General features: G+C 41.6%; 1 pseudogene; it reads left to right on the top strand.

The window, feature by feature from the left end:
• The first annotated feature begins 271 nt into the window (after window positions 1-271).
• LOC124012990 lies at window positions 272-14383 on the top strand (annotated as a pseudogene).
• The last annotated feature ends 2327 nt before the right edge of the window (window positions 14384-16710 follow it).

Below are 16710 nucleotides of genomic sequence, written 5' to 3'. Positions count from 1 at the left end.
GCTACATATATTGTATTTATATGGTATGTATTCAAGTGCAGAGGTTTGTGTTAATTGTTTTTCAAAACCAAGACATTCAACATATTTTGATTCGTTTCTACAATACATGTACGAATCTACGGGGGAAAATTACAAACCGACATTGTAATCAAGAGTGCACTGCATGGAGCATGGATGACATCTAGTGGCCAAGATATATTCAGCTGGTTTGCAGATTGTTGGATTTGCGCAGCCGCAGTTTGATACTTTCCTGACTATGGTAACCAGGAAATAAATCACGGAAGTAGCTAGCTGACACATCCATGCTTCTTTAAAATAGCCGTGATATTGCAATTTCGAGATGCAAAGTGACGAGCAGAATTCGGGGATTTTAAAATGCACAAAATATGAACCAATAGCCAATACATTTGATTGGTAAAAGACATGAGGAGACAGTGTGGTCAACGATATCTAGCCATGGTTAGCCAGCACCTGTGACCTTAATGACCAGTCCATAAACTACACTAACGTTACAGTATGAGCAATTCATCAACCGATGTTAATCTGCCTCAGCTAAATTCTCTGAGTTTCGCATCTGTCCTTGGCTCGGTTTCAGAAGAGGATAGAGTCGCTACGGTATCTGCCCGACACATTTCGTATTTGAATGACTAGACCGGAGTCCGGAGCATGTTTCAGAAAACCTCTTTCACGACGCTGATAGTCGGGGTGTTCGTTGTGTATGTTTTGCACACTTGCTGGGTGATGTATGGCATCGTTTACACCAAACATTGTGAGAACCCCAAATTCGAAAACTGCATCAACCCATATTTGGCAGGAAAACCAAGATTGCAGGTTTGTATGCATCATTGCAAGCTAGCTAGATGGAATGAAAGCTTGCCAGTCAGACAGTTGTTTTGGGTGTGAAAACTGATTCGTGAACATTTGCTGTGTTCTTTATTCCCCAATCCCAGCTGAGTATCTACACAGCCTTGCGACCCAATGCTGATGGGGGACACACCCTCATTCACGAGGAGGAGGACTTTGATGTTGAGACCAAGTTTGAAAGGTGCAACATTTCTTACGGTGACAGGATATGATGGTATCTATGAGTCAGTCAGTTGTAATAAGCACGATGATGACCTATGGAAACTTTGTGGTAGACACAGTCAGTGCTCTCTGGGTATTTGCAGGATGACTAGGACTCCATATTAGTAAGTCATTTGGAACCAAAATGAGTGCAGATATCTGACCACATTCATAGCAACTGATTAACATTGAACAAACCGCATATAGAGACTACTTCAACCTGCAAAGATTGACCTCTCCCTGCTATATTTACACAATAAGGCACAAGGGGGTTTGTGGTATATGGCCAATATACCACGGCTAAGGGATGTTCTTACGCACGACACAACTTAGTGCCTGGATATAGCCCTTTGCCTTGGTATATTTCCCATATACCGCAAACCCCAGAGGTGCTTTATTGCTATTATGAACTGGTTATCAATATAATTAGAGCGGTAAAAATAACTGTTTTGTCATACCCGTGATATACCACGACCGTCAGCTAATCAGCATTCAGGGCTTGAACCAACCAGTTCATATTCACCTATGTATCCCTTTTCCTAAAGGATAGTGAATGTGTCTCTCCCAAAGAAGACCTGTAAGAATGGGACGCTGTATGCCATGGTGTTTCTTCACCAGGCAGGTATGTCCCCGTGGCAGGACCCCAGACAGGTGCATCTGGTGTCACAGCTCACCACCTACATGATACCCAAACCACCAGAGGTCATCCTGATCTCAGGGGAGGAAGCAACACAGGTCAGACTACGATTACACAGCACAATGGCTGCATTCTAAATAGCACCATATTCCCTTTTTAGTTCACTACTATGGGCTCTGGTGAAAAGTAGTGCACTATAAAGGGAGTAAAGTGATATTTGGGACGTAACCAAAATTTACAAGATCAAAAGCAAGGCATTCATACGTCTCTTTATTGTTAGGGTATGGCTGTATGCGCAGACAGTGTCTTGCCTTGGAATCAACTGTTCTGAATTGTCCCTTTATAGCATCTTTTTAATCAGTCTGGTACATTTGAATACCTTTCACATTGGAATGCATTTTCTGTGGAGTGCATCTTTAAAACGGTCATGCTGATTGTGATGGTCAGTTTTTCCCTGGTCTTTTTCTCTCTGATCTGCTGTGGTCATTGTGCCCAGGGCAGGCGGAGCAGCTGAAAAGGAAGCCCAAAGGAGGTGACCCTGCAGTGGATCGGCCCGTGTCTCACTGACGCTCCCGTCTCACCCTCAATGTGATGTCAGAGGACTTTATCTTCGACAGGGACTTCCTGCCCAGCGACGTGCACCGCTACCTGCGAGTGTAAGAACGCACTTATGATACAATTCATCATACACTCATAAATGGACAGCTGGAACTAATGATACAATACACAACACCTTCTTCAGGGTGAAGAAGGCACAGTGATGCTGAAACATTGGTGGTTCAATCAATTACTGGGAGCTTGTATGTAGAGTGTGACTCTTCATTTCTTTTCATAGCCTACAGTTTACTCGCCGTAAGTCAGCACCTCTACCAACTTTTTGGGGGTGTGCCAACTCATGCTTTGTATTACAATGCAACAATTTTAAATTAAAGTTCCAGAGCCTTTATTTAAAGATGATCATCACTTCATTTATATGGAACAGTAAGACTTCACATTCTTATATGAAAGGCAGCCACGAAGAAGGCGAGGGCTAAGGAGTACAGGTTGGTTTCCACACTAATGCCCTTGATTTCATCAGCATCTTTCTCAGTGAAGCCTGAAATCACAACAAATCAACTCATTAAAAGGCTCCCACAAGAGTGCAGAGCCGACCCCATTTTGACGTAATTCCTTGCCTTCTAGCGGAAATGCTTGTTTCGGTTCCACCTCTTATACATAATCACGAAATGGGGATGGGAAAGAATGTCCTGGAGATTTCCACATGGGACCGGGAAAGCATAAACAAATAGAGAACTGACAGCTGTCAGAGCCTCTTCCACTCAGACTTCATTAATGACATAACAGTAGCAATTGTTTTACCGTGTTCCAGATTTCAAAATGGAAAGAAGAGTGTGTACCTTCCACTGCTGTTTGTGGATGAGCTGAGCAACAGAGTGAAGGACTTGATTGGAGATCAACAGCACCAGCACGGAACTCCCTCTCGCTATCTCCAATGACACCATCTCCCTCGGGAAACTCCGCTTCTGGATTCACATGCAAGATGCCGTCTACTCTCTGCAACAATTCGGTGAGTAGTACTATAGAAATAGCATTATAAATCAATAGCTCTATGGCTAGTACTATGACCAAACTCATTGGGACGATTTACCGGACACAGATCAAGTCTTGACCTGGACAAAACATTATTTTCCATGTAGATTCTTCATTGAGATTGCTTTTTAGTCGTGACTAGGCGTAATCTGTCCGGGAAACAGCACCCATTATGCTAGTTGATACTAGTGTACGGAATTGACACTAATCTGCATGAGTCATACTACCTACCGCCAGAGGATCACAAACTGAACGACCGCATCACGAGAGTGACTTCTGTCCTATAGTTGCTACTGTTCTGTCATTTAATGAAGTCTGAGGGGAAGAGGTTCAATAACTGTAGTAAGAAATATAAAATAAAATCCTTTGTTTTGTCTGTTTGGACATGCAAACTGATGTTTGTTAAAGGGAGGAAATAAAAATGTTTCAACTGAAAGACAATGACCAGAGCTTACCCATGATGTTGCACAACAATTTGAAGTCAATAAGTCATAGTTTAAGTTGAAGTTTGATATATTTGGGCTTGGAAGTGGGAAATCATAAGTGGATTAGTCTACACTTAGTCACCATAGTCTACAGTTGACCACCATAGTCTACACTGGGCCACCATAGTCTCTACACTTGGCCACCATAGTCTAGACTTGGCCACCATAGTCTAGACTTGGCCACCATAGTCTAGACTTGGCCACCATAGTCTAGACTTGGCCACCATAGTCTAGACTTGGCCACCATAGTCTAGACTTGGCCACCATATAGTCTAGACTTGGCCACCATAGTCTAGACTTGGCCACCATAGTCTAGACTTGGCCACCATAGTCTAGACTTGGCCACCATAGTCTAGACTTGGCCACCATAGTCTAGACTTGGCCACCATAGTCTAGACTTGGCCACCATAGTCTAGACTTGGCCACCATAGTCTAGACTTGGCCACCATAGTCTAGACTTGGCCACCATAGTCTAGACTTGGCCACCATAGTCTAGACTTGGCCAGCTGAGACATGCAGCAAATGAAAATAGGGGATGCAAACGCATGTTTTTGCACCTACTCTTTTTACCAGAAAATTAACATAATAAAATGTAGAATTTGTCATTTTTATAGAACATGACCATATTTATAAATGGTATAATTATGTGTTATGATTGTTATGATTTGGGACCCTGCTCCCCCCCCCCGTCGCCCCAAGATGGACGTTTTTGACCACTAAAGTCTTGCTTCGCTTCACTGCTTTGATTAGTGCAGCTAAACCACAAGTTTCTATCCTATAATGAACAGGCACCCACGAAAGAACATTTATTTTGTTGTGCAATTGTATTGGTGTTTCGTGTCCGATGCGCTCAGAGTGTTGTGACGTGTCATTTACCACGTGCATCATGAGCAAAGTCATTGTCATTGTAGCGTAGCCTATCATTTAACTGAGAACCATGAGCACGGGCTGCCTTGGATTTGCTGTACAGCAGCTGAAGTCTGCTAAATTATATGGATATATTGAAGCAACATCTCAAGACATCAGTCAGGAAGTTAAAGCTTGGTCACGAATGGGTCTTCCAAATGGACAATGACCCCAAACATACTTCCAAAATTGTGGCAAAATGGCTTAACCTCTCTGGGATATATAGCGTCCCACCGGCCAAGAACCAGTGAAGATGCAGAGCGCCAAATTCAAATGAATTACTATAAAAATTCAACTTTCATGAAATCACACATGCAATACACCAAATTAAAGCTACACTTGTTGTGAATTCAGCCAACATGTCAAATTTCAAAAAGGCTTTACGGCGAAAGTAAACGATGCTATTATCTGAGGACAGCACTAAAGTAAACAAACAATCCTATTTCAACCCTCCAGGCGCAACACAAAACACAGAAATAAAGATATAATTCATGCCTTACCTTTGACGAGCTTCTTCTGTTGGCACTCCAATATATCCCATAAACATCACAAATGGTCCTTTTGTTCGATTTAATTCCGTCGATATATATCCAAAATGTCCATTTATTTGGCGGGTTTGATCCAGAAAAACACAGGTTTCAACTTGCGCAACGTGACATTAAAATATCTCATGTTACCTGTAAGCTTTGTCCAAACATTTCAAACTACTTTTGTAATACAACTTTAGGTATTTTGTAATGTAATTAATATAAGACAGGATGATCTGTGTTCAATACCGGAGGAAAACAAAGTGTAGCTAGCTTTCAGGTCACGCGCCTCTAACAAAGAGTACACTTCCCTCGAGCCTCATTCTGAACAGTGCTGCTTCTTCATTTCTCAAAAGAAAAACCTCAACCAATTTCTAAATAGTGTTGACATCCAGTAGAAGCGATAGGAACTGCAAGAAGGTCTCTTAGAAATCTGGATTCCCAATGAAAACGCATTGAAAAGAGAGTGACCTCAAAAACAAACAAAATAAATCTTAATGGTTTGTCCTCGGGGTTTCACCTGCCAAATAACTTATGTTATACTCACAGACATGATTCAACCAGTTTTAGAAACTTTCTATCCAAATCTACTAATAATATGCATATCTTAGCTTCTGGGCCTGAGTAGCAGGCAGTTTACTTTTGACACGCTTTTCATCCGGACGTGAAAATACTGCCCCCTATCACAAAGAAATTAAGGACAACAAAGTCAAGGTATTGGAGTGGCCATCACAGAGGCCTTACCTCAATCCTATAGAAAATGTGTGGGCAGAACTGAAAAAGCATGTGCGAGCAAGGAGACCTACAAACCTGAGGTGTATGTAAACGTCTGACTTCAACTGTATAAGAAGCTTGCGTCATTCTTCAGAGATGGAACCTAAAACAAGCATTTCCACTCAACGGCAAGGAATTACGTCAAAATGGGGTCAGCTGTGCACTCTGGTGGGAGCCTTTTTAATAATTTGGTTTGTTGTGATTTCAGGCTTCACTGAGAAAGATGCTGATGAAATCAAGGGCATTTTCGTGGAAACCAACCTGTACTTCTTAGCCCTCGCCTTCTTCGTGGCTGCCTTTCATGTAAGAATGTGAAGTCTTACTGTACCATATAAATGAAGTGATGATCATCTTTTAATGTTTATATTTTAAAATGTTTAGTGACTTAGCAGTCGCTCTTATCCAGGGCGACTTACAGGAGTGCACATAGACAGATTTTTTTTCACCTAGTCGGCTCGAGGATTCGAACCAGCTAACTTTGAGGCTGTTACTGGCCCAATGGTCTTAACCGCTAGATCTACCTGCCACACACATGCATGACTGAGATTCACTAAATTATTCCTTTGTCACATTGCAACTTAAAAGCATGTTTCATTTGCAGCTCCTGTTTGATTTCCTGGCCTTCAAACATGACATCAGCTTCTGGAAGCAGAAGAAAAGCATGGTGGGAATGTCCAGCAAAGCAGGTGGGTGGACTTCTTACGAAGATGCTGTTAGGCAGGGTTGGGGTCAATTCCAATTAAAGTAATTCAGGACATGATTTTGAATTTAAAACTTTTGAAATTATGTGCCTGGCACTTACTACAATACTCCGTTCAAAGGCAATTAAATCATTTGTCTTGCACATTCACCCTCTGAATGGCACACATACACAATCCATGTCTCAAGGATTAAAAATCCTTCTTTAACCTGTTTCTAGAGGTCAATCGGTTAATTGGCATGGTCGATTAATTAGGGCCGATTTCAAGTTTTCATAACAATCTGTAATCGGCATTTTGGGATGCTGATTTCATTGCACTCCATGCGGAGGCTGTGTGGCGGGCTGACCACCTGTTACGTGAGTGCAGCAAGGAGCCAAGGTAAATTGCTTGTTAGCTAGCATTAAACTTATCTTGTAAAAAAAAAATATCAATCTTAACATAATCACTAGTTAACTACACATGAGTGATGATATTACTAGTTTAACTAGCTTGTCCTGCGTTGCAAATAATCAATGCAGTGCCTGTTAATTTATCATCGAATCACAGCCTACTTAACCAAACGGGTGATTTAACAAGCGCATTTGTGAAAAGAAAGCACTGTCGTTGCACCAATGTACCTAACCATAAACATCAATGCCTTCCTTAAAATCAACACACAGGTATATTGTTTTAAACCTGCATAATTAGTTAAAAGAAATTCATGTTAGCAGGCAATATTAACTAGGGAAATTTTGTCACTTCTCTTGCGTTCTTTGCAAGCAGAGTCCGGGTATATGCAGCAGTTTGGGCCGCCTGGCTCGTTGCGAACTGTGTGAAGACCATTTCTTCCTAACAAAGACCGTCATTAATTTGCCAGAATTGTACATAATTATGACATAACATTGAAGGTTGTGCAATGTAACAGCAATATTTAGACTTAGGGATACCGCCCGTTCGATAAAATACATAACGGTTCTGTTTTTCACTGAAAGAAAAAACGTCTTGTTTTTGAAATGATAGTTTTCAGATTTAGCCATATTAATGAGTTACGGCTCGTATTTCTGTGTGTTTATTATAATTAAGTCTATGATTTGATATTTGATAGAGCAGTCTGACTAAGCGATGGTAGGCAGCAGCAGGCCCGTAAGCATTCATTCAAACAGCACTTTTCTACGTTTGCCAGCAGCTCTTCGCAATGCTTGAAGCACAGCTCTGTTTATGACTTCAAGCCTATCAACTCCCAAGATTAGGCTGACAATACTATAGTGCATATAAGAACATCCAATAGTCAAATGTATATGAAATACAAATGGTATAGAGAGAAATAGTCCTATAATAATTACAACCTAAAACCTCTTAATAACTGGGAATATTGAAGATTCATTATTGAAGACTATGAATATTGAAGATGATGAAAGCTGGAACCACCAGCTTTCATATGTTCTCATGTTCTGAGCAAGGAACTTTAAACGTTAGCTTTTTTTCTGGCACATATTGCACTTTTACTTCTCTAACACTGTGTTTTTGTATTATTTCAACGAAATTGAACATGTTTCATTATTTATTTGAGACTAAATATATTTTTATTTATGTACTACATTAAGTTAAAATAAGTGTTCATTCAGTATTGTTGTAATTGTCATTTTATATATATATATACGCTGCCGGGGCGGCAGCGTGGCCTAGTGGTTAGAGCGTTGGACTAGTAACCAGAAGGTTGCGAGTTCAAACCCCCGAGCTGACAAGGTACAAATCTGTCGCATTAGTGGTTTTATCCCAAATGGCTCTCTATGTAGTGCACTACTCCTGACTAGGGCTAATTACAGTTGAAGTCATAAGTTTACATATACCTTATGCAAATACATTTCAACTCAGTTTTACACAATTCCTGACATTTAATCCTATTAAAAATTCCCTGTCTTAGGTCATTTAGGATCCCCACTTTTTTTTTAAGAATGTGAAATGTCAGAATAATAGTAGAGAGTGATTTATTTCTGCTTTTATTTCTTTCATCGCATTCCCAGTGGATCAGAAGCTTACATACAATCAATTAGTATTTGGTAGCGTTGCCTTTTAAATTGTTTAACTTCAGTCAAACGTTTCAGGTAGCCCTCCACAAGCTTCCCACAATAAGTGGGTAAGTGGGTGAATTGTGGCCCATTCCTCCTGACAGAGCTGGTGTAACTGAGTCCGGTTTGTAGGCATCCTTGCTCGCACACGCCTTTTCAGTTCTGCCCACAAATGTTCGATATGGTTGAGGTCAGGGCTTTGTGATGGCCACTCCAATACCTTTGTTGTCCTTAAGCCATTTTGCCTTCCTGACTGATGTCTTGAGATGTTGCTTCAATATATCCACATAATTTTTCTGACTCATGATGCCATCTATTTTATGAAGTGCACCATTCCCTCGTGCAGCAAAGCACCCCCACAAAATGATGCTGCCACCCCCATGCTTCACGGTTGGGATGGTGTTCTTTGGCTTGCAAGCCTCCCCCTTTTTCCTCCAAACATAACAATGGTCATTATGGTCAAACAGTTCTAGTTTTGTTTCATCAGACCAGAAGACATTTCTCCAAAAAGTACGATCTTTGTCCCCATGTGCAGTTGCAAACCGTAATCTGGCTTTTTTTTTATGGCGGTTTTGGAGCAGTGGCTTCTTTCTTACTGAGCGGCCTTTCAAGTTATGTCGATATAGGACTCGTTTTACTGTGGATGTAGATACTTTTATACATGTTTCCTCCAGCATCTTCACAAGGTCCTTTGTTGTTCTTCTGGGATTGATTTGCACTTTTTGCACCAAAGTACATTCATCTCTAGGAGACAGAACGCATCTCCTTCCCTATTTAACTGTCCTTCCTCACAAAGTTTTCACTTGTTTAATAATTCACATTTGAAATTAAATGATTGGTATATAGATTTGTGGGAAGTAGTAAATGAGTGCACACTTCAGGAGAATGCCGATATTATTGGGACGCGGGAGAATGCCGATATTATTGGGACGCGGGAGAATGCCCATATTATTGGGACGCGGGAGAATGACCATATTATTGGGACGCGGGAGAATGACCATATTATTGGGACGCGGGAGAATGACCATATTATTGGGACGCGGGAGAATGACCATATTATTGGGACGCGGGAGAATGACCATATTATTGGGACGCGGGAGAAAGGAGTTATTATTGGGACGTAACTCTGGGTCTGGCAATAGGGTGCCATTTGGGACACACAGTGTTTCCCTAAAGTTCTCTATTTGCACAGTTACTGTTGTTCACGTTAGTAAAATGTCTGACCCCATTGACTTTTGTCAGATTAAGTTGATAATCTTTTTCTGTTTGCTGCCCAATTCAGTGACTATCAATGTGGTTCCTCTTTTGTAGGTTTGGTAATTCCATCATCCTGTGTCCTGGTTTCTCTTAATCCCCTATGTTTTAGATCCTTGTGGATGATTGTGCTCTTGTAGTTGATTACACTTTGTCCTCTCGACACCTGATTGGTTTATCTGTCCCTCTACAGGTGTGGAAGGTGAAGAAAGCCTTTAAAATACAGGTTATCTGGAAAGGTGTAAAACCCACATTTATTGTAAGTCTGGTTTGTTTGTAAAGATATCAGTTTATCGGAGTTAATTTCCTCAGGATTACGTTTGGTCTCTGTTTGTTCTACATTGATATCAGTGTGTGTTTGTCTCCCCACAGTTTGGAAAGTCTGACGAATCAGAGAGGAGGACTGTAGAGTCTGATGAATCAGAGAGGAGGACTGTAGAGTCTGATGAATCAGAGTGGAGGACTGTAGAGTCTGATGAATCAGAGTGGAGGACTGTAGAGTCTGATGAATCAGAGTGGAGGACTGTAGAGTCTGATGAATCAGAGTGGAGGACTGTAGAGTCTGATGAATCAGAGTGGAGGACTGTAGAGTCTGATGAATCAGAGTGGAGGACTGTAGAGTCTGATGAATCAGAGTGGAGGACTGTAGAGTCTGATGAATCAGAGTGGAGGACTGTAGAGTCTGATGAATCAGAGTGGAGGACTGTAGAGTCTGATGAATCAGAGTGGAGGACTGTAGAGTCTGATGAATCAGAGTGGAGGACTGTAGAGTCTGATGAATCAGAGTGGAGGACTGTAGAGTCTGATGAATCAGAGTGGAGGACTGTAGAGTCTGATGAATCAGAGTGGAGGACTGTAGAGTCTGATGAATCAGAGTGGAGGACTGTAGAGTCTGATGAATCAGAGAGGAGGACTGTAGAGTCTGATGAATCAGAGAGGAGGACTGTAGAGTCTGATGAATCAGAGTGGAGGACTGTAGAGTCTGATGAATCAGAGTGGAGGACTGTAGAGTCTGATGAATCAGAGTGGAGGACTGTAGAGTCTGATGAATCAGAGTGGAGGACTGTAGAGTCTGATGAATCAGAGAGGAGGACTGTAGAGTCTGATGAATCAGAGAGGAGGACTGTAGAGTCTGATGAATCAGAGTGGAGGACTGTAGAGTCTGATGAATCAGAGTGGAGGACTGTAGAGTCTGATGAATCAGAGTGGAGGACTGTAGAGTCTGATGAATCAGAGTGGAGGACTGTAGAGTCTGATGAATCAGAGTGGAGGACTGTAGAGTCTGATGAATCAGAGTGGAGGACTGTAGAGTCTGATGAATCAGAGTGGAGGACTGTAGAGTCTGATGAATCAGAGTGGAGGACTGTAGAGTCTGATGAATCAGAGTGGAGGACTGTAGAGTCTGATGAATCAGAGTGGAGGACTGTAGAGTCTGATGAATCAGAGTGGAGGACTGTAGAGTCTGATGAATCAGAGTGGAGGACTGTAGAGTCTGATGAATCAGAGTGGAGGACTGTAGAGTCTGATGAATCAGAGTGGAGGACTGTAGAGTCTGATGAATCAGAGTGGAGGACTGTAGAGTCTGATGAATCAGAGTGGAGGACTGTAGAGTCTGATGAATCAGAGTGGAGGACTGTAGAGTCTGATGAATCAGAGTGGAGGACTGTAGAGTCTGATGAATCAGAGTGGAGGACTGTAGAGTCTGATGAATCAGAGAGGAGGACTGTAGAGTCTGATGAATCAGAGAGGAGGACTGTAGAGTCTGATGAATCAGAGTGGAGGACTGTAGAGTCTGATGAATCAGAGTGGAGGACTGTAGAGTCTGATGAATCAGAGTGGAGGACTGTAGAGTCTGATGAATCAGAGTGGAGGACTGTAGAGTCTGATGAATCAGAGTGGAGGACTGTAGAGTCTGATGAATCAGAGAGGAGGACTGTAGAGGATGATACTCTTGTGAGACTTGACATCTACCTTTTTTTATGTCCAAAAATGACATGTGTTCCTTTTGTCCTCAATTTGTATACAGTAGCGTTATCATTAACAGCAAACATTTGATTTTCCTTGCAACGTTCTTCTCTTCCCAGGCAATGAAGTACCTGTCGTATTCACTCTACCCAATGTGTATTGGAGGAGCGGTTTATGCCTTAGTGTTTTTGAGATACAAAAGGTAGGCTATAACTCTGGAAAATAACAGTAGGGTCTACTACAGTGATGGACAACTGTAGTAGTTTTTTGGGAGCGAGAAATTATTATTTTGGATTTAAAAAAGACCCAGACTACACTTGAAATTACAATGGACCTCTGTCTTCTGGCAATAACGTCCCTTTTTATTGCCTGCAAATAGTTTGACTAACAAATCAACTTCCCCAAAAAATCTGTGCGGCCATCGGTGGCATTTAGAAATCTCAGTGTGGTCCTGGAGCCTCTAGATGTTGCCCAGACCCGGTCTACGATGTGTTTTGAATGTGTGATAATGTCTCGCCTGCTTTCTGTTTGGCAGTTGGTTCTCCTGGATCATCAACAGTTTAGTGAATGGTATGTTCTCTGACACTATCCTGAAGCCAGCATGATTTGCTTTAATTCACTTTTAAAAGCCAGATTTACCTTAAGTTTTTTTATTTTTAATTTTTTTTAGATCAAATGTTTTATTGTATGTTCAGTCAATAGGCAGAATCATTGGACAAATAAGAAATGCTTTTGTCAGTGCACGTTCATGATCACATGATAATTAATACTAGAAGCATTGATCTTGTCATCTGATGGTCTCTTTTTTGACAGGAGTGTATGCTTTTGGTTTCCTCTTCATGCTACCTCAACTCTTTAACTACAAGGTCAGTTCCATTATACTGTGCGTTAGTGCACATGTCTTCTGTTCTATGTTATCTTTAGCACGCCGCTAAAAGCCAGATGCTGGTGTCCATGTCGGTTCTTTTCTTGTTTCAACAGTTCAAATCTGTGGCACATCTACCCTGGAAAGCATTCATGTATAAAGTGAGTGAATTGTATAAGATCTCATTTGAGAGATCGCCAGGTTTTACACTGTTAGATGTCTCAGAAAGGGTTTTATCATTGAAGGACAGTAAGAGTATGGCTACTGGAATGTGTCGTAATTGTTACAATGAAACATCCATAAATCTATCAGAAAGAAAAACTACATAAAGTGATGAAACTGAAGGACGTTAATGATAGTAGTTTATATTTGTCCATCCCCAGGCGTTCAACACCTTTATCGACGACATATTTGCCTTCATCATCACAATGCCCACCTCCCACCGGTTAGCCTGCTTCAGGGATGATGTGGTCTTCCTCGTCTACTTGTACCAGAGATGGTAAGCCACACGGCAGATACGCACACAGGGGTAGGATCTTAATTTGAGAATTTGCTGAGAATTTCCCTACGCTGCAGAAAATGTCGATGAGCTTTGTGATTTACATAAATTCACTGAAAACTCAAACTAACACAAGGTTATATTAATATATATTTACAGCTGATAGACTAACCACTGATCAAACAACATTGTAGACTAAACATTAAAATTCTGTTACTGCAAGATTATTTATCTGCAACAATACTGGTCAAATGAAGATCCTATACACACACTGCACTAACTTGACTGTCACTTGTAAGTAACAATATCTCCAATGCTACAACAGAATATCCTCACATTGAACACATCAATTTGTTTACTACAACTTTTTTTCACTATTTTTTTCTATTGTAAGGCTGTATCCTGTTGATAAGACCCGAATGAACGAATACGGACTGTCTTACAATGAGGAGGAGAAACCCAAAGGAAAGGCCCACAAAGACTAAAACTGGTCACAGACACGCATGCAGGTCCTGAGAGCCATATGTAGAATATGGACCTACACGTTGCTGTGTTGGGATTGGGTACAATGCCTATAAAACACATTGGTGTTATTTGTCAGAAGGTGGATTTGCCTAGGGAAGGTTCAGCTATCCTTACTGCCCTGCTAAACCCTCACTCCCAGCCAGTCACCACCCACCCACCTTATACCTACCCAGACCATTGAAGACTTGAGTGGGCTTCCCTAAGCGATGCGATGCCTAGCACAGCACTGGTTGAATTGACCGCAGCTGCCTCCAGTTGAAGGAGCATGGACCAACCCATTATGTATACCATGATTGGTGAATGTGTTTGTCTATGGAATGAGACCAACTCAGTCCCACACACCCCTTGCCTGCCTACACATGTCCCTCCCATCCAACTTACACAAAAGAACACCTGGTGTTTCATATCATGATGTCATACATTTACATTTACATTTAAGTCATTTAGCAGACGCTCTTATCCAGAGCGACTTACAAATTGTTGCATTCACCTTATGACATCCAGTGGAACAGTCACTTTACAATAGTGCATCTAAATCTTAAAGGGGGGGGGGGGATACTTATCCTATCCTAGGTATTCCTTAAAGAGGTGGGGTTTCAGGTGTCTCCGTCAGTCAGGAGACGCTGACTGATGTCACCATGTTTTCTTCTCTTGGTCAAAACGTCCAGAATCCTGTTTGATCATTCAGGAGAAGATATGTGCATTGGTTTGTATTTGACCTTGTATTAGAACATGAGGACCACCCATACGTAGAATGTATGCACACATGACTGTAAGTCGCTTTGGATAAAAGCGTCTGCTAAATGGCATATATTATTATTATTATTATAAGACCATGAGATGATGGTGCCAAATATGGGAAATTATATTTGATGTGCTTTGAATGTGACATTTTGTGATGTTACATTTTGTTAATTGTTATTAAAGCATTTGATAATGTTTGATGGTTTTGGTGGAGTTTTGAGTAAATTAATAAATTGACTTCAGTGTTACAAGGACCAATTGGGTGGAAATTCTATTTACTTTTGTCAAAATATGATTTTAAGACTCATATGATATGTGACGATGTCTGGTCTTTTTAAAAATGTTTATTGATCAAGTTCTATCAGATGTTGCAGTACAGGGTTGTTTGACTCTGACCCTATGACCTCCTGCTGCTCTTCTGTTCTACATGATCATTAATTGCACCCGCCTGGTGTTCCAGCTCTAAATCAGGACCTGATTAGAGGGGAATCACCCGCCTGGTGTTCCAGCTCTAAATCAGGACCTGATTAGAGGGGAATCACCCGCCTGGTGTTCCAGCTCTAAATCAGGACCTGATTAGAGGGGAATCACCCGCCTGGTGTTCCAGCTCTAAATCAGGACCTGATTAGAGGGGAATCACCCGCCTGGTGTTCCAGCTCTAAATCAGGACCTGATTAGAGGGGAATCACCCGCCTGGTGTTCCAGCTCTAAATCAGGACCTGATTAGAGGGGAATCACCCGCCTGGTGTTCCAGCTCTAAATCAGGACCTGATTAGAGGGGAATCACCCGCCTGGTGTTCCAGCTCTAAATCAGGACCTGATTAGAGGGGAATCACCCGCCTGGTGTTCCAGCTCTAAATCAGGACCTGATTAGAGGGGAATCACCCGCCTGGTGTTCCAGCTCTAAATCAGGACCTGATTAGAGGGGAATGATGCAGTGGAACTGGATTTGAGGTTCGAGGGCTGTAGGTAACGCTTTGTTTTCAAACATCTCTTGTTTGCTTTCAGGATGGGTATCATTTAATTTAGCCCATATTAGTTTCATTTTGTGAATTATTTGCATCATGCCATGGCTGTAGGCAGGTGTCCAATGACCCAAGTCGGAAGTTTACATACTCTTAGGTTGGAGTCACTAAAACTCGTTTTTCAACCACTCCACAAATTCTTTGTTAACAAACTATAGTTTTGGCAAGTACGTTAGGACATCTACTTTGTGCATGACACAAGTCATTTTTCCAACAATTGTTCACAGACAGATTATTTCACTGTATCACAATTCCAGTGGGTCAGAAGTTTACATATACTAAGTTGACTGTGCCTTTAAACAGCTTGGAAAATTCCAGAAAATTATGTCATGGCTTTAGAAGCTTCTGATAAGCTAAATGACATCATTTGAGTCAACTGGAGGTGTACCTGTGGATGTATTTCAAGGCCGACCTTCAAACTCAGTGACTCTTTGCTTGTCATAGGATAATCCAAAGAAATCAGCCAAGACCTGATCAAAAATTGTAGACTTCCACAATTCTGGTTCATCCTTGGGAGCAATTTCCAAACACCTGAAGGTACCACCGTTCATCTGTACAAACAATAGTACGCAAGTATAAACACCATGGGACCACGCAGCCGTCATACCGCTCAGGAAGGAGATACGTTCTGTCTCCTAGAGATGAACGTACTTTGGTGCGAAAAGTGCAATCCCAGAACAACAGCAAAGGACCTTGTGAAGATGCTGGAGGAAACTGGGACAAAAGTATCTACATCCGCAGTAAACTATTTGGCCATAATGACCATGGTTATGTTTGGAGGAAAAGGGTGGGCTTGCAAGCCGAAGAACGCCATCCCAACCGTGAAGCACAGGGGGTGTTGTGGGGGTGCTTTGCTGCAGGAGGGACTGGTGTACTTCACAAAATATATTGCATCATGAGGATATTTTTTTTTACCTTTATTTAACTAGGCAAGTCAGTTAAGAACTTAAGAACAAATTCTTATTTTCAATGACGGCCTAGGAACAGTGGGTTAACTGCCTGTTCAGGGACAGAACAACAGATTTGCTCGGGGGGTTTGGATTAGTAACCTTCCGGTTACTAGTCCAAAGCTCTAACCCCTAGGCTACCCTGAAGCAACA

This window comes from Oncorhynchus gorbuscha, linkage group LG24 (genome assembly GCF_021184085.1).
Source record: "Oncorhynchus gorbuscha isolate QuinsamMale2020 ecotype Even-year linkage group LG24, OgorEven_v1.0, whole genome shotgun sequence".
NCBI lineage: Eukaryota > Metazoa > Chordata > Actinopteri > Salmoniformes > Salmonidae > Oncorhynchus > Oncorhynchus gorbuscha.
This window is presented reverse-complemented; position numbering and strand designations above follow the sequence as displayed.